Raw genomic sequence first — 24,882 nt, forward strand, 5'->3', positions numbered from 1 at the left:
CTACCACCCCTTAAACAGTGATGAAGCTCTTCCTTGAAGGTCTATTTAGGATGCTGAGTGTGGAGTTTACAGAAATATTTTAAACTTTCTAGAATATTGTGGGTACTTTTTCTTCCTCATAAAGTTCTACTTGTCCTTGCTGCTGCTTAAAGTAGCTGTCTTCTCATCCATGTTCTCCTTCTTCATCCTCTCTCTGCAGCTTCGGCTTCTCTGGGTCGCTGGGCCCTTTCTCCTGAAGCTCTACCTGTTTCCCTCATTTGCAATCCCATCCACCACTGCTCCCAAAAGCAGAAAAGTGGAGTCCTCGGGATCTGTGTTTCTTTGAAAGCTGAGAAGGAGGGAATTCTAAACACACTTTTTATTCTTACGTTTCTGTTACACATAAAAGGAACTGCTCATAATATGCAGACTATTCTGGTATTAATTTTCAAGTTTCCCTCATTAAAGGAGAATAAATCCATTGGCTACAGGAAGCTAAAGAAAACACCTCAGGCCCAGCCAGGGTGGCTAGGTGGTTGAGCGTTGACCTATGAGGAGGTCAGGGTTTGATTCCTGGTCAGGGCACAGTCCCTAGTATGAGGCGTGCAGGAGGCAGCCTATCAGTGACTCTCTCTCATCATTGATGTTTTTATTTCTCTGTCCCTCTCCATTCCTCTCTGAAATCAATACAAATGTATTTGGAAAGAAAATACCTTGGCAGATTTCTGCTTGCATCCTCTTCTTGACTAGGCATTGTACACTTTTATCTAGTTTTACCAAACTAGTCAAGGAATAGGAGAAAATATAGCTGTTCTCAGGTCTCATGGGACCTCCCTTGAAATGTAAATGGAACCTCTAAATCTAAGAACAGTCCACTAGAAGATAAATAGCAAGCAATTTACCAGATGGCTCTTTCTGGTTTCCTATCTCCCACTGGTCAAAGTTCACTCCATGGGGCCTTAGTTCTCCTACACTGTATGCGACTCCAGACAGCCAATGGAGAAACAAGAGCCTCTATAGGTCAAGTGAGTTTGGATTTCAAAGATGAAGTTTCTGTGCCACTGAGTGACAGCAATATGGGCATTTTAAACCCCAGCCCTCAGTCCCAGAGGCTGAGATAGACAGTGGCATCAGGAGATGACGGGAGAGATGTCTGGGCAGGAATGGCAGTACTGTAGGCAGTTAGACATGAGCAGAGCAAGGATGATGGGCCAGGCACAGAAGGTCACCAGGATGGAAGGCCCCATGTGCCTAGCAATGAACAATAAATTGTAGGGTGGGACCTTGCTCCCAGGGTGACTTTTCCTCCCCTAGAATATTGCTAATCTTGCAGTTTGGACCCCTGACCTTTCCTCCCTAGAGATAACATCTAGGCCTTAGTTGTATTTGAGCTGTAGGCCCAGATAAGCAATAAAACGAGCCATGGCTGACGTCAGGATCAGCTGCATTGAATAATGACCCCCTGCCCTGGTGCCAGCCAATCAATCAGCGGAGAACACAACCCTGAAATGACACACCTGGAAAACTGCTGGATATTCTATTAAGATCTTTCCCTGGGACTTTCCCTAAAATCTCCACCTTAAAATCCCTAGGATGGAGGACCCAGTGTGCTCTCCCTCCAGGTAGCACACTCATGCCTTTTCCTTTCTCTTTCCCCTTCTCCTCCCCCCACCCCACCCCCTCTAGACTAATCTATCCCTGCAGCTGCCATTGAAATGATATTGATGACACACAAATCTTATCACCTCCAATGCATAAAATATTAATAATTCTTTGTGGACTATAAGACGAAAGTCTTAAATCCTTTAGTCCTGCATTTGAGGTCCTTGACATTCTTCATTCAACAAGCTGTATCACCGTCTTCTCTCACACTTACTCTCAAACAACATCTCAAGGACTTAGGAGGCTCTCAGCCTTCTCAGAGCTGCTGCCTTCCCTGGAATCCCCTCCCCCAAGCCTTGCAATACAGACACCCTGAGAGCATGAAGACCCTTTGATGCAGTCAAACTGAGCATGTTCTAATGAAGACCGGGAATCATTACAGCTGAATGCCCAAGAAAAGCTCCTGACCTTTCTGACCCTGAGGAGATATCCATTCCCACCCAGCTTTCTTCTTCTGGCTTTGCAATAACACAAAGCCTTGTTTCATGGTTTCTGATGCCCTCCACATTCTGAACTTCCCCAGTGCTGAATAAAGCAGGAGGTCAGTATAAAAGCAAAACAATGTTGTTATCGCGAAAATAAATATAATGTAAGAGGAGAATAGGAAGAAAAGGCATCCCCTCCAGACACTGTAATCAGACTAACATCTCCTCCACCGCCCCTCACGCCCCAACCCCCATTGTTACTTGCTGGCCGCTCCTCACTCAGCAGGGTAATAAAATAAGAAGTTGCTTTCTAATTTGCTTGTGTTCACAGCAGACACCTTGGTGTCTTCTTAACATATCTCACTGTGCCTTCAGCTCAGAAATAGTTCCCCCAGCCATTTAATAAATGGAGCCTTGGCTTCGTGAGGTCGCATGCTGTATTTCCATCAGCATAGACAGCTAATATCTCCACATCCCACTGGGTGGTGGACTCTGAATGCACTCTTTAATCCCAGATTTTAACTTAAGAGCCTGGGACATTTTCCACATAATGTAACACCTTACCAACATCCCCTGGGCTGTATAGTTCAGCTCAACAGTGTTTGTGAGACAAAGTATATTCATCTCCAGAGCTCATCATTGCACAGGATGTACATTTTCACACTAGCATGTTGGTTTGTTTTCTGTTGAATGTCTATTTTTTAGCTTTTATGTTGTTTGTTGTTTTTTTAAAATCTAGCTATTGGTAGATAGAGGTTGTTATGCTTGCCTCTGAATTCTTTTAAAAAATGTAGGAAAATTTAGTTATTCCTCAAAATCCAGGCCAGGTGTTATCTCCTTCATGAAGACCTTCTCATCCTATTTGCCACCAAAACGAATGACCCTGCCCACCTGTAGTTTTATCATAAGCTTGTCTCTTGTTTCTGCACGTAGTACATTAGTTCTTTATAATATTACTAGAAATTCGTGCACGACTAGGGTCCCTAGCAGCTGCTGGCTGCTGGCCGGGGCCTCCCTTCCCCCAACTGCCTGCCGCCCCGCCCTGGTCAAACTTCAGGTGGAGGGGACAATTTGTATATTAGGCTTTTATTATATAAGATATCTCTGATTAACTTGTAATCTTAAGGCATCTATGTTCATCTTTCTATTCCTCTGAACTAGCAAGTAATGAAACACACATATACACATGGTTTTTCATCTTGTTTCTGATTTAACACTTTATCTGCAGAAAAAGTCAACACAGTGAAGTTTTAAAAAAATATTTTCTCACTTGAGTTGAATTGTCTTCCCAAATGTTAAGTCCATTTTCACTGCACAACTTGATGCTAACATGTATTTGTAACTTTCAATGTGAAAGTTACCCACATGCTGGGCAGAGATACAAAGATCCTATTTCCAGTAAATCCAATGCAACTGTTGTCCTTTAGAATTTCTGACCAGCTTCAATTAAACACAGTGGTGGTTTGCACCAACATTGTTTTCTTCTTTTGCCTGCAGAATATTTTCTATAATTACTACTGAAGCAGAGATACTCTAGTTCAAAAAAGTATAGTTACAGCTCACGACTTGCCTTTTAAATATATGATTAAACTATTTCCCTAAAGATTTCACAAAGATGGGCCTAAATAGCAATCTTTCTTCAATGCAAATAGTTACAGACACCGGTGGCTATAGGTCATTCATAAGATTTGAGAGGAAAAGTATAGAGTCAAAAAGTAGAACACAGGTCACGCCTTGTTAGTCTTTCTTTTTTAAAAGCTGCTCCAAAGCAATCATTATTTCCGCTCACACATAAATCTATCAATGGAAGAATTAACCTGAATTTCCAAATATTTCTTCCTTTCTGGGATTGACAAGGAAATGAGAATTGTGTGCTTAATACCCTGGTGGGATTAAAACCACTGACTGGTGTTATGGATGGTTTTGATTAGCTTCACTGTGCTAATACCACTTAGCTGGATCTTTTGAAAGTTCCCAGTTGTAATCTGGAGGTAAGTATTGGATTACAGGACCTGTTCTAAACACACCGGGAGTCTGACACACTTCAGGAGTCTAAGAAATGCTTTAGATTTATTGGCTGAACTAGAGATGTTTTCTTTAGTTGACCTCCCCACACTGTGACTCAAGATTAGAATTCTAAGGAAGTCTTTTGTACACAAAAAATCCGGATGAACTCATTAGTGCATGATTTTTTGAACAGTTTAATGTATATTTTAAATATGTGAAAACAGAGACTAAAATAATTTCACATTATTGCTATATTAATACTTGGGAAATTACTTTGGGTGAATGTAGATTAGTGATGAAGCACATGCATCCTAAATGGTCCATCTTGTTTATGGCTTAGAGCACAGGAAAAAGCATTAAGCAACTGTGCAGTCGGATGACATCATTCCCTCCACAATTGGTAATATATTTGTCTAATACACTGATCCAGGCCAGCTATATAATGGCTACAAGAACAGGGAGCTATGTGACTTACCTTCAACTTTCAAAAATATGAACCTGTGTAGCCTTTTAGTCTAGTCACATACTGGTGTTTATCTATTATGTTCACTATGGTGATGTCTGAAAAGACCAGAATTATAGGAGCCCTTGTAAAAGTTTCAAAGTCTACAGTGTCCTTGTGATAGTGAAAGATTTATTGGGAATGTGAAACCTCTACTCAGGCAAAATTTTGGAAACTCTATATAGATGAAGTCCTTGTGGTACTTGGCAACACATCATGTTTTATTGTGTTCTATGTTAGTATGCATTAGCATTAATACCACAGCCAAAATATCTGAAAGAAATGTCATCAACTGTCATGAAATTGATCAAATTCATCAGCACTGTTTCTTTAAATGGTATATCAAAAATCTATTCAGCATATGAAGCTCTTACTGACCAACCATCTCAAGATTTTAATTCACTCTCATTCTCCAGGACAAATCTTAACAGACAGTATTGAACTTCAAACAGATTTCTCACATTTTTGAAGGCCTATATTAAAACAATTTCAAATAGAGAACTTGGCAAACTTTCATCTATTTTAATAAGACGAATCTTTTGATCAACACCTGTCAGCCAACATAAAATACAGCTGAAAAACTAGGTCTTTGGCCAAGCTCCTGGGATAAAAGAGGATTGAGGTGAGCACTGTGAACACATTGTGCACAGGTTCCAATGCTGGAGCAGTTCCAGAGTGGATGAGAATCCAAAAATTATAAAGCCTTTCAATCTCCCAACAGATAAGAATATTCAGACACCTAGAAAATAACTCTACTTTTACTTCCATTGAGAGGTCAACATAAAAATACACACTTTATATTCAAATCTGTATTAGTCTGTTCAGGCTGCCATAAGAGAACACCTTAATAACATAAATTTGCATTAAAGCAAAAGAAAAGAACAAAAGTAAAACTCATAGAAACAGAATAGAATGAGAGTTGCCAGTGGCTAGGAGGTGGGGGATGTTGCTACAATATTGGGGGATGATGTGGGTACAGACTTTTAGTTATAAGATGAATAAGTTCTGGGGATATAGTGTACAGTTAAGTGACTATGTTTAACAATACTGTTTGAATTTTATTTGTAAAGTAAACCTTAAATGTTCTCCCCACCCACACAAAAGAAGGCAACCATGTGAGGTGATGGATGCAATAACTAACCTCATTGTGGTAATCAACTCAAAACATGCATGTCTATCAGATAATCATCTTGTACACCCTGAATTCTGAATTGGCACAATTTACAATTTGTCAATGTATAATTTGTCAATTATAACTCAATAAAGCTGGAGAAACAAGGTATTACTTTGGGAAGATTATTTCTACATTCAGTCTTACAAAGGAATGCAATTCTACAATATAATTAATTACATACAAATTTGATGTATCTACAGTCATCACCTAACAATGGCTGCCTGTGGCTGCTACAATCGCTGTTCTTACGGGCATTCTAATATAACAGCAGCTCTCTTCGTTTCTAAATCTCATAGATACAATTTCACTTGGTTCTAATTAGGAAATAACCTTTTGGCAAAATCACTCAGAAGCCGTCTCATTAGTAATCAAAGAGAAATCTTCCATTTTATCCAGAGCTGTGCTATTCTAGAAGCTTAAGTGGATTCCTCAGGTTTATCTTATAAGCACTGTGCTTTTCTCTAGCAGATGCTCATATCTCTCTAACATTATTATAATCTTATCTTTTCTTCCTCAATGATTTACTTTCAAAAGAGACTAGAATCACGGTAATTCCAAGAAATCAAATATACAGCTTTGATCACTGTTCACATGATTTCACAGTCATTGAACCGTCTGTGTTTTGTGCCTTTACCATTTTTGGACTTAACACAGTTCTTCTTTTTTTTAATTTATTAAATAGTTCAGACAAACAAAAGAGCATAAAAATCAGAAGTAAAATAAAGCACATGTAACTACCACCTAGTTTAAGGAAGAAAAAGTACTAAGCATTTTCATCCTAATTTAGAGGAAAGAGAAATAATCTTGTTTACTGCATGTCAGACACACATACAGATTCTAAAATGGAAGCTATTGTTTGCTTTACAAAGTCAATGCTCACAAAGCAGGAATACACATCAACAGCTGGTAAGGTTCAGCTTGCTATTTGCAGTCTCTAGAAGTGATATGGACTAGAGCATCTTTCGTTTCTTAAACTGTGATCAAACTGCACGTAACCACTGAAGCTGTAGCCTAATGTATTGATTTATTTTGTTAGTCCACCAGTTTTCACACGCAGTCTATGATATTCACTTGTTCCTCTGGAGTTCTAGCTTTTCCTATTTCAATCATTCTTTCAAGAGACAAGAAGGAAGGTTTTTACTTTGTAAACTCACTAAACTGAATTCATCTCAAGATTTTAGTAAACAGAAACAAAAATAAAAGGGACAAGAGATTAGCACAATGGGGAAAATACTAAGGGAGTGAGTAACTGCTGCAAATGAAGAAGAAATAAAAGGTGAAAAGTGGAAAAAGAAGACTGCAAAAAAAAGTATAAGATATCGTTGAAAAGATATACAACAAATGCAACTTTAAAAGAATGCAACCCAAATTAAGTGAGGAGATTTTCTTGAAAAAAATTGAAAATACCACAGCTGTATAATAATCCAGTCTCTAGCTAAATTGTATGATCAATTAAATAGAGACATTACTTTGCTGATGTATGAATCTGTACAAAATAAATTTGGGATACTACTTAACAGAGTTAGTACAAAATACCTTACCTGTACTTCAAACTGTCAAGTTCATAAAAAACTAAAAAACCCTTAAAAACTGTCAGAGTCAAGAAAAGCCAAAAAGGTTTTGGATTTGATTCCGGGTCAGGGCACATGCCTAGGTTTCAGATTCTATCCTGGTAGCAGCGCCTATGGTAGGCAACCAATCAATGCTTTTCTCTCTCTCTCTCTCTCTCTCTCAACATATCCTGGGGTGAGGATTTAAAAAAAAAAAGCCTAAGGGAGACTTGATGGCTATCCTGAATGGGATCCTAAACTGAAAAACGTCATTAAGTCAAAGCTAAGAAAATTGAATGAAAACATGGGCTTTAGTTAATAATAATAATAATAATAATAGTAATAATGTATCACTATCACTTCATTAGTTGTGACAAATATACCATAGTAGTATGTGATGTTTATAATAGGGAAAACTGGATTTGAATTATAAAGGATGTCTCTGCACATCATTGTAACTTTTCTGTAGCCCTAAAACTATAATTAAATTTTAAAAATTTATTAATAAAAAAACTGATCAATTATGCCTCAGTAAAGCTGTTTTAAAAACCCCCACAAAAATCACAAAATAAAGTTCAAGAAGTACTAAAAATAATTAGCATTTCCAATCCATTGACTATCCAGGAATTTCTGAAAAAAATATTTGATATATAAAAACAAACATCCGCTATACATAACAAGGTATCTGAATTATTTTTGAGGTCATAGAATACACTGAGAATCACAGAGAATCATAATTTTTTTCAGGATTACTAAATAAAGAATGACATTTCCACATCTCTAGTCATGCATATTCGTAATTATTTCTTCATTCTAACTTGAGAGGGTAAAATTGCGATGCAACTGCCATGACCTCCTGATTAAAGCATGCACAGTTCAAGCTCTTCCCTTATCAGATAAGTGCATTCCATCGGTGGATCAGTGCTAAACATGTTGTACCAAATCATCGCTAAACATTGAAAATGGTGACTCCGCGGAGCACTTAATTAGTAGAGAATCCTGTAATCAAGTCAATGAAGTATTCCTTCACTGTGTGTAAAAGGAAAATGCTTACTTGTCCTTTACCCAGGGAAAATAAACTGAGATACAGAGATTGATATATAATTCAATTTTCATCCAGTTTCCTACCTGTGTTGACAGGGTTGAAGAGGCCAAATTACTTGTCACATCACAATGGCCCAGTTGGGATTCCATCTAATGAAGGGTGAAGGCCTCTCAAAGATTTCTGAGCAACTGTAAAATAGTAGTGAAAAGGCTGAAAAATTATTTTTTTCATTTAATGGTATGCTTTATAGTCCTCTTACCTATAAAGCATGTCTACTGGAAGTGTTGCCTGCAAGTCCACTTGGTTCACTGCATTCTAAATAAGTTTTTGATTGTTTAAATATCTAAAGACTTAAATATTTAGAACAGGTCCTCAGTGGACTGTAACTACCTTGCACTTTGAGAAGTCACTTATGAGATGGGTTCTACATTGTTTGCAGCCAAATCCAATTACTTAAACAAATATTCACCAACCACCTTCTAATGAAAGGTCTGTTGCTAGGCAGAAATAATTCATTGCATGAACTAAGAAAAAAATATAGAATATATAAAGATGGAAAATGAGCACATGAAAAGATTCTTCACATTATATGTCATCAGGGAAATGCAAATTAAAACAACAATGAGACAACACTACATGCCTATGAGAATGGCCAAAATCCAGAACACTGACAAATGATGGGTGAAAATGTATGACACCAAATGATGGTGAGAATGTAGAGCAACTTTTATTCATTGGTGATGGGAAAATACCTATGACGTAAGGGGAGCTGTCAGCTGACAGACTATGATAGGAGCCTAACCACTGTGTAAAGGGCCAATTAAAAAAGTCAAACTGATGCACAGTTCTAAGAACATTTAGATAAAGCCAATAAGAAGTCCTTGAGCCAAGGTTGCCAGTCAAAGGACCCACATTGGTAGTTATGGAACAGTCACAGAGATAAATTACAGCATAGGGAACATAGTCAATAATCCTATATAATAAAGAGGTAATATGCAAATTAACCCTCACACCCTCACAAGATGGCTGCCTACGACCAGGCCGGCCGGGGGGTTAGTGAGGGATGACCAAACGACTGAACAAGCAGGCTGCGTGGGGCAACCAGGCCAGCAGGGGGGGGGGCAGTCGGGGGTGGCCTGGCTGGCAGTTGGGGGCAGTTAGGGGTGATCAGGCCAGCACGCAGAGGCAGTGAGGGGCAATCAGGCTGGCAAGGGGGGGAGTTAAGGGCAACCAGGCAGGCAGGCAGGTGAGCAATTAGGAGCCAGAGGTCCAGGATTGTGAGAGGGATGTCTCCCAAGGGTCCTGGATTGGAGAGGATGCAGGCTGGGCTGAGGGGACCGGGCCTCTAGTACTGTAATAATATTGTCTGGGGCCAGGTGGGTACTTGAAAAAGCCAATGTTTCAGTTGGAGTCCAAAGGCAGGAAAAGACCAATATCCCAGCCAACCAGTCAGGCTTTCCACTGATTGTATGGCACCTGCTCACATCAGGGAGGGAAGTTTGTTTTACTCAGTTATTGTTAAATGTTCAAATGCTCATCTCAGCCAGAATCATCTTTACAGATACACCAAGAATAATGTTGAAATAATGTCTGGGTGCTGATGGCCTAGTCAATTTGACATATAAACTCACCATCACACAAATCTTGATTCAACTTGCCATTCTGCCTCTGGAGAATCTAGATGAATCCAGGATAGTGACTGTAGACTAGAGTTGGCTTAACTAAGTAGAAGCTCTGGTTGCATCCATTATGCCAAAGGTGGTGTCATTGCTAGAGTATAAAACTTTTGAGAGACAGCTCATAGTATGTAACTGGGCCCTGAGAGAGAAAGAACACTTGACCATGGGCCTTAATGGGCACCATAAATTCCTTTATCACCTGGCCCCATAAGCCCTTACTCCAACAAGGCGGTCTTAAGGGTGCTTTGATGCTCTGCTTATCAATTCAGACGCTATGTCCAATAGTCTGTGCTATGTCTATGTATTCCTTCCTCAGGGTAAAAGCACCTAAGTAAATTGCCATAGGTGATTTGGGGAAGGGCTAGGGGAATAGTCATAGTATACCTATACCCTTGCCGGTATTTCATGTTGCTTCCTCATACTGAACCAACCAGTTCTGTCAATGGGTTCTGGATTTCAAAATGGGCTTAGGTCTGGTATCTGAGCAAGTGATTATGACTTTTTACCACCCTCAGTCTCCTATTTTTCTATTCTTGCATCCTTTTTGTTGTTGATGTTAACCAAAACCAAACCAAAACAAACAAACAAAAAAACTTCCCTAATTTCTATAGAGATGCCATGTTCTATTAGCCATCTCCACAACGCTATATCTAAGAGACATCAAGGCCCCTGCTGTCTCTTCAGCTTTGATGGCCATTACAAAAATTGTTTGGCAGTTAAGTACCACCACTTTGCCTCTATTACCTCAGGGCCTTATAATTGCCCTGGATTTTAATGAGTCCAAGTATTAACTGCTTACCCTACCAGTAGCTCCGATCTGCAGAAAGCCACTCCTGATCTTCTTAGATTACTTCTGATAGATTTGGTAAAGAGTGTGTTCTCTGAGTCCTTCCATGGCCCACAATCCTCTGGGGGATTTTCTTAATCTGCATAGTATGTCCGTCCCAGCATGCCCACTTCCCTTAACCTATTTTATTCCTTTTTCTGCCATCTTCCAGAACAACTCGACCATTCTACTTTGCTCAGCATTGGCCAAGTCTTTCTTTAGACCTCTAAGAACCATCTTAGCAGTGACTTTGCCACATTCCCAAAGGTCTTTGCCGGAATTTCAAGTATTGAATCCTGAGAATGTGCCCCAAGACAATGAATTATTATTAATCCAGTCTTACATTTTGCCTCTTTCACCCAAATACATCCCCAGGGGTATTTTTCAAGTTCACGTGAAACAAGCACAGGCTACTAGGGTTCAAATCCTAGTTCCACTGACCTTGGGCAAGTTGCTTCCTATATCTCAGTTTCCTCACATGCAAAATGAGGATAATATTACTACCTATCTTAGAGAGTAATTATGTATTAAATGTAGCAACATATGCAAAGTGCTTAGCACTGTGCCTGCACACAGTAAATACTCAAGAAACATTAGATCCTGTCAGTGTTATGGTATTATTATTATTATTTTAATGCTCACCAAAGAATATGTTTCCATTGATTTTTTTTTTAGAGAGAGTGGAAGAGAGAGGGAAAGACAGAAAAAGAAAAACAATGTTATTGGTTGCCTCCTTCATACACTCTGACCAGGGCCGGGGCTGGGGAGGAGCCTGCAACCGAGGTCTGTGCCCTTGACCAGAATCGAACCGGGACCCTTTCGGTCTGCAAGCCAACACTCTATGCACTGAGCCAAACCAGCCAGTTCGGCTTTCATATTATTGATGGGATTGGCCACTTACTCTCTTTAGGCTACTTTAAAGATGTGTGGTTTGAAGTGACCCTGGATAGTTCAACCACTAACATAAACTATAGAACTACAAAATATGCTAAGGATGGCCCCACTCCAAGAACTCTGATGGTTATAGGAAAATGAATGCTGATATTTGTAATTTGTATCAACTTTTCAAAACATTACGAAGTGTGACAATGTCACAGTGGTATCTCTGAGCTCCTAACCTTTGTAGCCAACTCTCATGCTGGTGGAATGTGAAACATTTTGGAAGCTTCTGTCATCTTTCCTTGGGAATTAGCTGTTTTCACTTGGCTCTAGGGCTTCAAACCATGAACTGTCTGTGTCTTTTAGCTCATGATGAGCTGACCTTTCCCATGCAACAGGGCTTCTGGTTGTGTGTCTTTGAAGATCAGATTGGAAACTTGGGCAAGATGTTTTGTCAGGAAAAAGGTACAAATTGTGTGTGAATTGTCATAGCCCAAGAGCAGGAAATATAAGGGAAAAAATTGTGTGCCTCTTCACAACACCAGATGAGGGTATAGATATAAATAGAATTTAACTAAGTATTAGGAATTAAAGCGCAAGGGAGATGAGCAGGACACACGCAAACATCCACCAGAGCACACCTCCAAGCCAGTCCCATAGGACCTTTCATGGCCAGATGTAATGGTACCAGCCCAAACTGGCCTGGGGTGCAGTCACCAGACAAAAGGGTGGTAAATGGTACAATATCCACAAATCAATAAGTGTGATACATCACATAAACAAATTGAGAGACAAAAATCACATAAACACCCCTAACCGGTTTGGCTCAGTGGATGGAGCGTTGGCCTACGGACTCAAGGGTCCCAGGTTCGATTCCGGTCAAGGGCATGTGCCTTGGTTGTGGGCACATCCCCAGTGGGGGGTGTGCAGGAGGCAGCTGATCGATGTTTCTCTCTCGTTGATGTTTTTGGCTCTCTGTCCCTCTCCCTTCTTCTCTGTGGAAAATCAATAAAATATATTTTTTTAAAAATCACATAAACATATCAATTGATGCAAAAAAAGCATTTGACAATATCCAACACCCTTTCTTGATAAAAACTCTCAGCAAAGTGGGAATAGAGGGATCATACTTCAACATAATAAAAGCCTTATATGACAAACCTACAGCCAACATCATACTCAATGGGCAAAAACTAAAACCATTTCCCCTAAGAGCAGGAACAAGACAGGGATGCCCACTCTCACCACTCCTGTTTGACATAGTACTGGAAGTACTAGCCATAGCCATCAGACAAGAAAAAAAAATAAAAGGCATCCAAATTGGAAAAGAAGAAACAAAACTGTCATTATTCTCAGATGACGTGATATTGTACATAGAAAACCCTAAAGACTCCATCAAAAAACTACTAGATTTAATAAATAAATTCGGCAATGTAGCAGGATACAAAATTAACACCCAGAAATCCATGGCTTTTTCTATACACCAATAATGAGCTCACAGAAAGAGAAACAAACTAAACAACAACAACAATGACAACAAAAAACAACCCCATTTACCATTGCACACAAAAAAATTAAGATACCTAGGAATAAACTTAACTAAGGAGGTAAAAGACCTATACTCAGAAAACTATAGGACTTTGGAAAAAAGGGATAGAGGAAGACATAAACAAATGGAAGAATATATCATGTTCATGGATTGATAGAATCAACATCATTAAAATGTCCATACTACCCAAAGCCACATATAGATTTAATGCAATCCCCATTAAAATACCAGTGGCATATTTCACAGACCTAGAACAAACTCTCCAAATATTCATATGGAATAAAAAATGACCCTGAATAGCCACAGAAATCTTGAGAAAGTAGAACAAAGTTGGAGGGATCACAATACCAGATATCAAGCTATATTGCAAAGCCACTGTTCTCAAAACTGCCTGGTACTGGCACAAGAACAGACATACTGGTAAAGACCAATGGAACAGAACAGAGAACCCAGAACATGACGCAAGCCATTATGCTCAATTAATATTTGACAAAGGAGGCAAGAGCATACAATGGAGTCAAGACAGTCTCTTCAATAAATGGTTTTGGGAAAATTGGACAGATACATACAAAAAAAAATGAAACTAGACCACCAATTTACATCATACACAAAAATAAACTCAGAATGGATAGGGGACTTAAACATAAGATGGAAAAACATAAAAATCTTAGAAGAATCCATAGGCAGAAAAATATCAGACATATGTCATAGCAATATCTTTACTGATACAGTTCCTAGGGCAATGGAAGCTAAGGAGAAATAAACAAATAGAACTACATCAAAATAAAAGCTTCTGCACAGCAAAAGAAACCATAAAACAACAACAACAACAACAAGAAAGCCCACTGTATGGGAGAACATATTTGCCAATGTTCTATCTGATAAGGGCCTAATCTCCAAAATTTATAGGGAACTCATACATCTTAAGGAAGATAAACAATCCATTAAAAAAAATGGGCCAAGGATCTAAATAGACACTTTTCAAAAGTGTACATACAGAAGGTCAAGAGACATGAAAACATGCTCAAAGTCACTGATCATCTGAGAGATGCAAATCAAAATGACAATGAGGTACTATCTCACACCTGTCAGAATTTGTTGACTATCATCAACAAATCAATAAATGACAAGTGCTGGCGAGGATGTGGAGAAAAAGGAACCCTCGTGCACTGCTGGTGGGAATGCAGACTGATGCAGTCACTGTGAAAAACAGTATGAAGTTTCCTCAAAAAACTAAAAATGGAACTCCCATTTGACCCAGTGATCCCACTTGTAGGAATATATCCCAAGAAATCAGAAACACCAATCAGAAAGGATATATGCACCCCTATGTTCATAGCAGCACAATTCACCATAGCTAAGATTTGGAAACAGCCTAAGTGCCCATCAGCAGACAAGTGGATTAAAAAACTGTGGTACACTTACACAGTGGAATACTACGCTGCTATAAAAAATACCATTTGCAACAGCATGGATGGTCATGGAGAGCATTATGCTAAGCGAAATAAGCCAGCCGGAGGAGAAAGATAAATATCACATAAACTAACTCATTTGTGGAATATAATGAACAACATAAACTGATGAACAAAAATAGAGACAGAGAAGCATCGAACAGACCATCAAACCTCAGAGGGAAGGCGGGGGGGCGGGTGTAGGGATGGTGGATAAGAGATCAATTAAAGGACTTGTATGCATGCATATAAGTATAACCAATGGACACAGACACTAGGGGTGTTTTCAGAATTATTTTGGAAGGCACATGACCTTGTTGGCTATACTAAGTCTCCCCAAAACTCTACACTCAACAGGTAAGTAACTGTTCATTCAGCAGATATTAGAGGGCCAGTGGTACACACTGTAGACGAGAGCATCTGGTGACATTTGCATGCTTTTGACTCTCCACTCCAGTTTCCTAGGCACATGTAACTTCTCTGTGATTCTGCTCCTCCAACATAACGATCCCTCACATAATTGTTATGAAGACTAAATGACCTGATGCATGTAAAGTATCTGAAATTGTACCTGGCCCATAATAAACTCTCAACCAATGCAGTCATTCCTTTTGTTATGACGGCTCCTTTGATACTGAGCTCTGAATAAAACATGGTCTATGACAGTCGGGGGCTTGTCATCCACCAAAACTAATAACGAATCAATAGTGCACTGAGTGTTCTGGTCCGACAAAACTCTGTGGGACTCTTCGCCACAGTAAACAGATGGCTTTATGGGTCTGCTTTATGAGCAAGAATACATGTAATAAAGAAAAAAGTAAAGGTACTATTTTGAAAAACAAAAGAAGTTGAAATTTTCTCTTTCTTGTTAAGGAAGAAAATTATTATTGGAGACTATCAACAGAAAGCTGTCAAAAATTGGAGTGTTTTCTTTCAAGAGATCCATATAGAAGCAGAACTTTGCAAATATATAGATTTTTTGCTGTTTTTTTTTTAAAAAATCAGCATTCTGAAACATAGTTTTTTTTGTATATTTTTATTTAAAAATTTTAATGTTGACATTATTGCAGGGGTACCTCTGAACCCCCTTTGCCTATCTCCACCCTCCATTTCCTCCCTTGGCCTTCACCAAACCATTGTCCATGTCCATGGGGATTGCATATATGTCCTTTAACTAATCCCTTCACCTTCTTTACCCAGTCCCCCTTATTGCCCTCCCCTCTGGGCACCCACCAGTCTGTTCCATGTATCCATGCTTCAGTTTCATTTTGTTCAACTATTTTGTTCATTAGATTCCACATATGAGTAAGATCACATGGTATTTGTCTTTCTCTAACTGGCTTATTTCACTTAGCATAATATTATCAGGTGTGAGGGGAAGTCTTCCCCAAACTGCACTGGCTGTAATTTAGGAACTGAGAAATGGCTATAGAGAAACCTTGTACTGACACTAAAGGCACATTAAGCAAGCCAAAGGGCCTCCAAGCATCTCATAACTCAGGCTGGCTATGGCCGGTGGCTTTTAATGGCAGAAAAAGTACATAACACTTTTTCCTGCCTGGGCTCCATGCCAGGCTGCTGAGAGCATTTATATGTTTACACATGTGCCCCATCAAGAAGCCTCTCTCAGGAGCTGGAAGGCAATGAGGTGCCACCAGGTCCTTGAGATACTAAAAGCTAATCCTTTGTCCCAGGACCTCCTCATGGTCCGGATGATACACAGCAAGCTGGAAGTATCCTGGGACCAACTCTCTCAGTCTTTAAATGGCAGGTCAAGTCCATGTTTATTAATGAGCTGAAAATGACTATGTCTGCTGGAGCCTGCTCAGGGCTCTCCTAACTCGATTCCCATATCTTTAAAGGAGACAGGAAGTTATTATTGAATTGCACCTTGAGATGGAAGGCACTGTGGCAGGCCTAGCTGCTCCCTTTAGCTGTGCCTTTTTGATGGAAAATTTTCATCACCTCTGTCCAAACAGGTAAAATTGTGTCTCCAGTGAAATGAGGAGCAAATTGAAGACTTTATTGCTAACGCTTTTATTAAATTTCACCTTACTGACCAGCCAATGGGTCACATTGGCTTCATATGTTATTTGGACACGTAGGGTTTTCTCATAATCTCACTATTAGCAATTAGAAGGGAAAGCTTAGAGCCTTTCTCAGAACATCCCACCATTACGTAAGAAAGTATAATAAGGTTGTTTCACTTGTTCATTTCTCCTTTTCTTCCTGGATTATTTTTTCCGTGCTCTACTTGGGGAGGGAGTGGGAGCAGGATGCATGGGGTCAATGAAGGGAAAAAAAGGAACATCTGTAATACTTTCAACAATAAAGATAAATTAAAAAAACAACAACAACAATGGTTTAACTCATTGCCAAACTCATGCTTTAATGAACTCATTTAATAAATTAATGAAATCAATTCATCAAAAAATAGTATGCATCCTTTATCACACAGTAGGATGATGCTATCAGCTGCTCTCGATTTCTGTGCGTATGTCTATTTGTGCACTTATGGTGGGGGCAAAAAAAATCAAGCCTTATGACACAGCAAACGGTCCTATCTTCAGCTGTTTCTATACTCCATCTCCCCAGCAAGGTTATTTATCATTTGTTTAACCAATATTACTGAACATCTGTGAAGTTCTGGGCACTGTGTTTTGGCACTGGGGCCACAGTAATAGACAAAAGCAAAGTGCTTGTTCTCAGGGCGCTTACATTCCGTGGGATACAAACAAAAGCCGAATAATAAAATAGAGTGTAATAGGTCAGATGCTGAAAGTATTAAGAAGAACATTACAGCAAGATAAGGGGGGAAAGGATGGTCAAAGAGATCCCGTTTTAGAATGGCTGACTAGGGAAGATGACATGGCCCGGAGGACTGGATGCAGTGAGACCCTGTCCTGATCTCCAGGAATTGCTCCTAAGGACGTGTGCAGCAAGGTCATGCATGGCTTAGCTACGTTCCTGCCTCAGTCTTCAGAGAATCCTAGGAGCAATGGACCCAACTGCTATGTAGCAAAGTTTGGCACAAGTGTTACCTCTTCTGTCCAAGGAGGCAAGGCAAACTCTGGGGAAGAAGCAATGATGCTGGTCAGAGGACACCAGCCCTGGGCAGCCCACAGAGCCGGGTGGGGGCAGAGCTCAGCTGTGCAAGCTCCACAGAGCACAGTCATTCTTGAGAATTTCTCGTCTCTCCCAAACACGGCCTAAACTCATTTATTATCTCAGTCTTCCAAATCAAAGCTGTGAGAAGGGAACATGTCAAGATAGAAATGGAACAAGATAATGGGTGTAAAAGGACAAAAAGCAGAAAACCTCCTCCTGAATGATTCTGAGTATTGTCACCAAGGAGAGAGTTTGTTAAACAAAGAACCTGTAGTTCAGCATCTAAGAAATGACTTGCTAGCTTTGCCTGCGTAGGGATCCTGGTGCTTTCCTGGCAGAAGTCACACTCAGTTAACAAATGAGTACCTTCAGAGTGGACACTGTGAACTGAAGCAATGAGAGTTGTAAGTGACATGCGTCTGGTTAATGATTGGCTGGGAAGTGCCTCTGCTTACATAATCATCATCTTTATTTTAAAGTAACCAAAAATAGGCACTTAACCACAGAGCATCCAAGTTCTGTTATAAATTATCAAGTATTTTATAAAGGATATATTTTATACAGAATTATTGACTGATCTTAAGAGAGCACAAAATTATAGTTTTTATTTCTTAGTGGTAACAGGGGACAGTAATCACCAATCACATGATACTCAGGAACAAAATAATTCTCACCCCAACGAAGCAGACCCCATCCTGATAGGACAAGATGATAAGGGTGTCACACTTGTTGTGGGAGTTCTCAAATCCCCCTGTCATTTTTGTTTACTTTCCTGATTGCTTGAATTCATCTTCTCATTTGTTCTCAAATTCAATGAGAAAACTGAGTATCAGAACTAAATAATTTGAGGGGACTCTAACAATGAAATAAAATATAATAAGTAATGTTTATTCAGTGGTGTCCAGGGGACAAAGTTTTTTGCATCCTTGGGATTGTGTGTATTTTCCTTTCAATGTCTGTCGATTTTTCAAAATTTCTAGAAATATCTATTGATTTAATTATTTCAAAACTCTAAATTAAAGAACAAAATTACTTCACATAGTGAATGAAATCTGTTCTTTTTTGTGTGTGTGTGTGTGTTTTAAATATATTTTATTGATTTTTTTACAGAGAGGAAGGGAGAGGGATAGAAAGTTAGAAACATCCAACAGCTGCCTCCTATACACCTCCTACTGGGAATGTGCCTGCAACCAAGGTACATACCCTTGACTGGAATCGAACCTGGGACCTTTCAGTTCACAGGCAAACACTCTAGCCACTGAGCCAAACCGGTTAGGGCTCAAATCTGTTTTTAAAAATATTTTTTAAAGGACAGTTGACACACAACATTAGGTTAGTTTCAGGCCTATAACATGATTTGATATTTGTACACATGACAAAATGATCTATAGTAAGTCCAATTAACATCCAATTCAAGTCTGTTTTCAACTCAATTTTTTTTCTGCTGGTTTAGGCTTAAACTCTTAGATCTACAACTAATTCTTTTCCAACTGACAAGTAAGACACAAATGTTTGAAGATAATTTGTTTTCTAGTTTCCTCTGTCTTCTCTTCTTGAGTCTTAGCATTTCCATTTTCTTCTACAATTACTACCCATGTTCTTCTTCATCCTGTCATTCTCCTTTGATGAGAAATAGCTTATCTGTGGTACTCAAATCCAAAAGAAGAGCCACAACATTATTTACTTAGAAAAAAGAAATCTATTACTGTAGCCTATAATAATGATTTCTTAATATCTGAAAGTTGATGGTATATTAATGACATGATCATGGTCACAATTTCCTTTATATTAATAAAGGGGAAACTATAAAAGGGTATTTGTATTTAATATATATCCCTTAGACCATCAGTCATGAGCATATTGGGGTCACACACAAAATCCCAGCAATAAAACAATGTTTCTCTGGGCCATCACCATCCTGTAGCATTGCTGGTTGTCAAGCTCTATGCAAATTCTCCACTCTATCGTGTGGAAATGAGGAGAGAAAGAAGAAAGATCCTAGAGTGTCACCTAATAGTTTATTATTTCAGACTAGAGGCCTGATGCACAAAAATTTGTTCACTGGGGGGGTGGGGGAGGAGGGGTCCCTCAGCACAGCCTGTGCCCTCTAGCAATCTGGGACCCCTCAGGGGATGACCACATGCTGGCTTAGGCCTGCTCCCCGGGGGATTGGGCCTAAGCTGGCAATCAGATATCCCTCTGGCAGCCCGGGAGCCCTTGGGGGATGTCCACTTGCCAGCGGGGAGCAGGCCTAAGCTGCAGTCTGACATCCTTAGTGCTGCTGAGGAGGCGGGAGAGGCTCCTACCACCACCGCTGTACTGGCAGCCATCAGCCTGGCTTGTGGCTAAGCAGAGCTCCCCCTGTGGGAGCGCACTGACCACCAGGGGGCAGCTCCTGCATTCAGCGTCTGCCTCCTAGTGGTCAGTGTGTGTCATAGTCACCAGTCATTCCCAGTCTTTCTGCTATTAGGGTCAGTTTGCATATTATCCTTTTATTAAATAGGATAGAGGCCTGGTGCATGGGTGGGGGCCAGCTGGTTTGCCCTTCAGGGTGGGGGTCCCCACTGGGGTGCCACTGGGGTGCCTGGCCAGCCTGGGTGAGGGGCTGATGGCTGTTTTCAGGCTTGCCACCCCCCCTTTAGGGTGGGGGGTCCCCACTGGGGTGCCTGGCCAGTCTGGGTGAGGGGCTGAGGGCCGTTTTCAGGCTGGCCAAGTCTCCCTGGCCTCGGAAGTTCCCAGACTCTCCTTTTTTTCTTTTTTTTTCTGGGATTTATTTACCTTCTGTAATTGAAACTTTGTTGCCTTGAGTGGAGCTCAGAGCTGGCCGCGGCAGGTGGGAAGTTTGGCTTCCTCCATCACTGGAGCAACCATGCCTCCTGCTTGCTCCAGCTCCGTGGCTGCCGACCGCCATCTTGGTTGGGTTAATTTGCATATAGTTGCTCTGATTGGCTGGTGGGCGTGGCTTAAGTCATAGTGAATGTATGGTCAATTTGCATGTTTGTCTTTTATTAGTGTAGATTCCCACAGGATGCCAGGCTTCTGGCTTCCAAAGGCAGTGTATGGACTTGCACAGGCTATCATCTAGCCAGAAGTTCATGCTGTTGTCTGAACACTGTCTTCCCAGCCCGCCATTTGGACAATCTCTATGGGAAGCAATAATATGGAACTGGCATGACAGCTCACTTCTTCCCTCTCATGCACAAGCTTCTGACTCCTTCCTTTCACCCACCCGACTCCTCAGGCTCCATCATCCCCCAGGGATGGTGGTGAGATCCATACGGGTCTTAACATTTCTTGGGCCTATTTATCTTATTTATTACAAACATGTCTATTGCCTATGAGGAAGTGAAAGCCTCTATCCCCTCTCCCTAACATTGTGCAGTGGACTAGGAAGACTCCACTCATTAACTCAGGATGGAATCACAGTCTCTGTTCTTCTTAGATTATTTTAAGAAATTTAATTAGCAAATTCATCCACAGGTGTGTGCGGTTTTCTTTGCTATATTCAAAACAGTGAACAAATCATAAAAATATGATCCTAAAGCAAAGATAATTTTATTAAGATAGTTTTGAAGAGCAGGATTCTGAAGACCAAATAGTTAATGCTAATGTGGGACTTTAAAAATTATGAAAAATGTTCTTTATTCTGATTTCACTGGATTGTCTATTTCTTGGAGACATTAATTCAAACAAAGCATCATGGAAACAAATACACAGTGATCATTATATTTATGCTTCATTTCTCTATCAATTAGTCAGTGTGATGGGAAAAGTGCCTCCTTTTCCCACATACAGTATGTGATTTTGTCATTTCGGACTAAACTAATGATTTCCCTTAAGGCTCACAAACAATTTATTTTACCATTCCTGATGAAACTAATGATTTCCCTTAAGGTTCACAAATAGTTTATCTTCATTTTTATCAACCTACCCTAATGTGATGGTGTTTTCCCATGCATGAGACTTTTCTTCTCTTAGCAGATTATACCTCACAATTAGCATTCTTTTAGTTGTGTGTATGTGTGTGCATGTGTTTAAAGGCACAAGAAGACACATTTAACAATAAGGAATTAAAAACAAAAAATGTCAAAATAAATATTTTCACTTCTGCAAACATTTTTTCCCACTCTACACAGTCATATAACTTGACGTAAAGAGAAAAAAAGAAAAGTTGAAACTACTGAATCACAGCACAAGTTAACTTGGAAATGTCATATCATTAAACCAATGACACACTTTCCACTTTCCTTGCCATAGTGGAAAGAAAAAATTGTGTTTGGTTCTAACATAAAATATATTGTGTCTTAATAATATGTTAAATGTATTACCCCGTTTTCTTTGTAACAGATAATCTTATCTCCAATTTTCTTTGAGTTTAGGAAATAAAGGAGAAGCATCAGAACACCTGTGTAATTTCTCTCCCCTCCCCCACCCCTTTTTGTCCATTGTGCAATAATAAAACGATACAGGTTCAGGAGAGGACTTGAAACACAGTTTTCAATTTGGCTCAAAGGAAAAGAGCCCTGTGGTTATTGGAAGCCTGAGCATCTCAAGTTAAGAAAAAGAGGGGATGTTCATGGAATTCTAAACTTGAAGTATGCAAATGTTTCGGAAGCTGCAGTAAGTGAGTACCTCCCTTATTCCTCTACTTTCAAATAGACATAGTGGGGCATGTGGAGTGATTACCAGGTGTTCTGTATATTACTGAAGGTTTTTGTATCATGCAGTCTTTTTTCATTCCATTGTACAGCAGCCTGTGGTTTGGGAGGGACTGACCTGACCACAAGCTCTAGTGATAGATATTTTCAATAGTCCTGAAGCAACAACTGCATGCAATCATCTGCCTCTGTTGTCCCATTCAATGTGGAAACGTCTAAGGCTGGTGGTTAGTGTATGAGATGCTCTCTCTCCTACTGGAGGGGAACAAGCAAGAACAAGGGGAATAGTGAGTCATGCTTGCTGCTGGAAGGCATCTTGCAAACATCTTGGTAAAAAACTGATGTTACTGACAGCAAAAAAAGAAAGACAGAAAGAAATCCAGTTTTTGGTGACACGGTTAATTCCATTGAATCGAGTCTTTCCCTAAAGTTATTTCAGCCAAATTTTTCTTTTTGTTGTTTGTTTTGTTTAATCTGATTTGTGTTGTGTGTTTTATTACTTGCAGATGGACACATCCTTACACTGAGAATAGCTTACTGATCCCAAATGGAGGACTCTTATCCAGAGCAGAGGTCATCTTGTCCTGTTTCCGTCTGTTTGTGGGGTCACCCATCCTACAAACTTCTTACTTAAGCATCCCTTTTATTGAGAGAGGATTTTTTAAATAGAATAATATAGCTAATGTGAGTCATCTTAATTTTAATTAATGATTTTAGCTAGCATGCTTTTCTCACTCTATTTTAGTAATTCATGCAAGCATATATGTAATATAAAAATATAATGTACATATATAATTACTATAAGATATAGCAAATAATATATATAATGTATAGTATATAATACCTATATATATGCTTTCTGCCTATCTCTATCCCTGTCTCTGCCTGTGTGTGTTATGACATTTGAAATCAGCTTTTATTACCAAATATTATTTAAGCAATGCTGATTTTTTCATCACTCACCTCTCAGAATCCATAAACAGAATATTGAGATTATAGCCCATGACCTTCTGGTAACTTACTTTCTGTTCTGCCAGCATCCTGAATTTAGAACATTAGTCTCATTCATGTAAGTGCCACCTTCCTAAGCCAAGACTTCCATTAGGTCAAGATTAATGTAACTAATGAGCATTCTGTGCCTGTGTTTAAACCACCACCACCCCCCTGGCTCATCATTTGTCCCCCTCCCCCCCCGCAATCTGTCATTATGACACAGTCACCTTTGAGATAATGGATGCGGAGCCAAGTTTAGAAATCCTGTCACAAGCTTGATTCTCCTTTCTCTTCTCCATCTCACCCCATGAGCCCCCACCCTCAGGATAGCATTATGCCTGTGGCTTTTGATTACATTAACAAATACTCCTTTAATGATGTCTCAGGAAAAGATATACCATTTATTTGAAAGTTGCAAGCATTGACCTTAATTTACCTTAATTGACCTGGTTATTATCAAATTCTTCCTGTTTTACAGTTGGACACACTAATGAGAAGAACACTTATTATTTCCTCCCAAAATAAGTCTGACTAATTGGGAGGTTTACAAGATTAATTGCAGGAAGTTTTGCAAAAAGTGCTTGTCCAAGAAACGATCAAGAATTTGGCAGTATACACGCATTATTTTGAATTATAATCCAGTGAGAGCTTAAAGCTACTTTGTCATCCACTTCTCTACGTTAGTATCCATGGGCATAAAATTCCCTTTAAAAATCAGTAAATTCGACAGCTCTTGTACATTGTTGATCTAATTCTTTGACCTGATTTGATACAGTAAGAGTGCGCACTTTTTGAAAATGGCATGTGAATGTATAGGAGATGCATAAACAAAGTCGTACAAACTAGCTTGCAAACACATATCACAATCATTCCTGGAAATAAATAAGCAACCTTAGACCTCTGATTTTTCTTTCAGGCTTATTCAACAGAGTCCCCATTTGTGTATGTGTTGAAAGGTTAAGATAGAAATTGTGACTGCTCTATTCAAAATGGGAGAACCTAGACCAGGCAATCAGTCCTCATAGAACCCTCCAGGAGCTCCTGTTTCTGGGTCTAGCCATTTCTCCTTAAGAACTCAGATGCAGAGATACACCATATTATATTTTCTCAGTTCACTATGTTTTCCTCAAGTTGTTATGAACGAGGAGGCCTCACCTTTGTAGAAAAAAGAATTTCATGGTAGCCAAGTTTTCAGCAAAGCCACAGCTAAAGTTAATTCTCTCACCTCTTGGGGCTCAGTGTCTTTAATTTACCACCCATTGAGTCCTACCTGTTGTCAGGCTTCATAGAGCCTTTTGTCTTCTATCTATCTAAGTACTGCTCACTGTATAACTCTGAGGGGAAATGACAGTAGAACAAAGAGAGTCACATGTCAGTCCCTACATGTCTCTTTCC

The sequence above is a fragment of the Myotis brandtii genome, unplaced genomic scaffold (genome assembly GCF_000412655.1).
Source record: "Myotis brandtii unplaced genomic scaffold, ASM41265v1 scaffold328, whole genome shotgun sequence".
In the NCBI taxonomy this organism is placed as follows: Eukaryota; Metazoa; Chordata; class Mammalia; order Chiroptera; family Vespertilionidae; genus Myotis; species Myotis brandtii.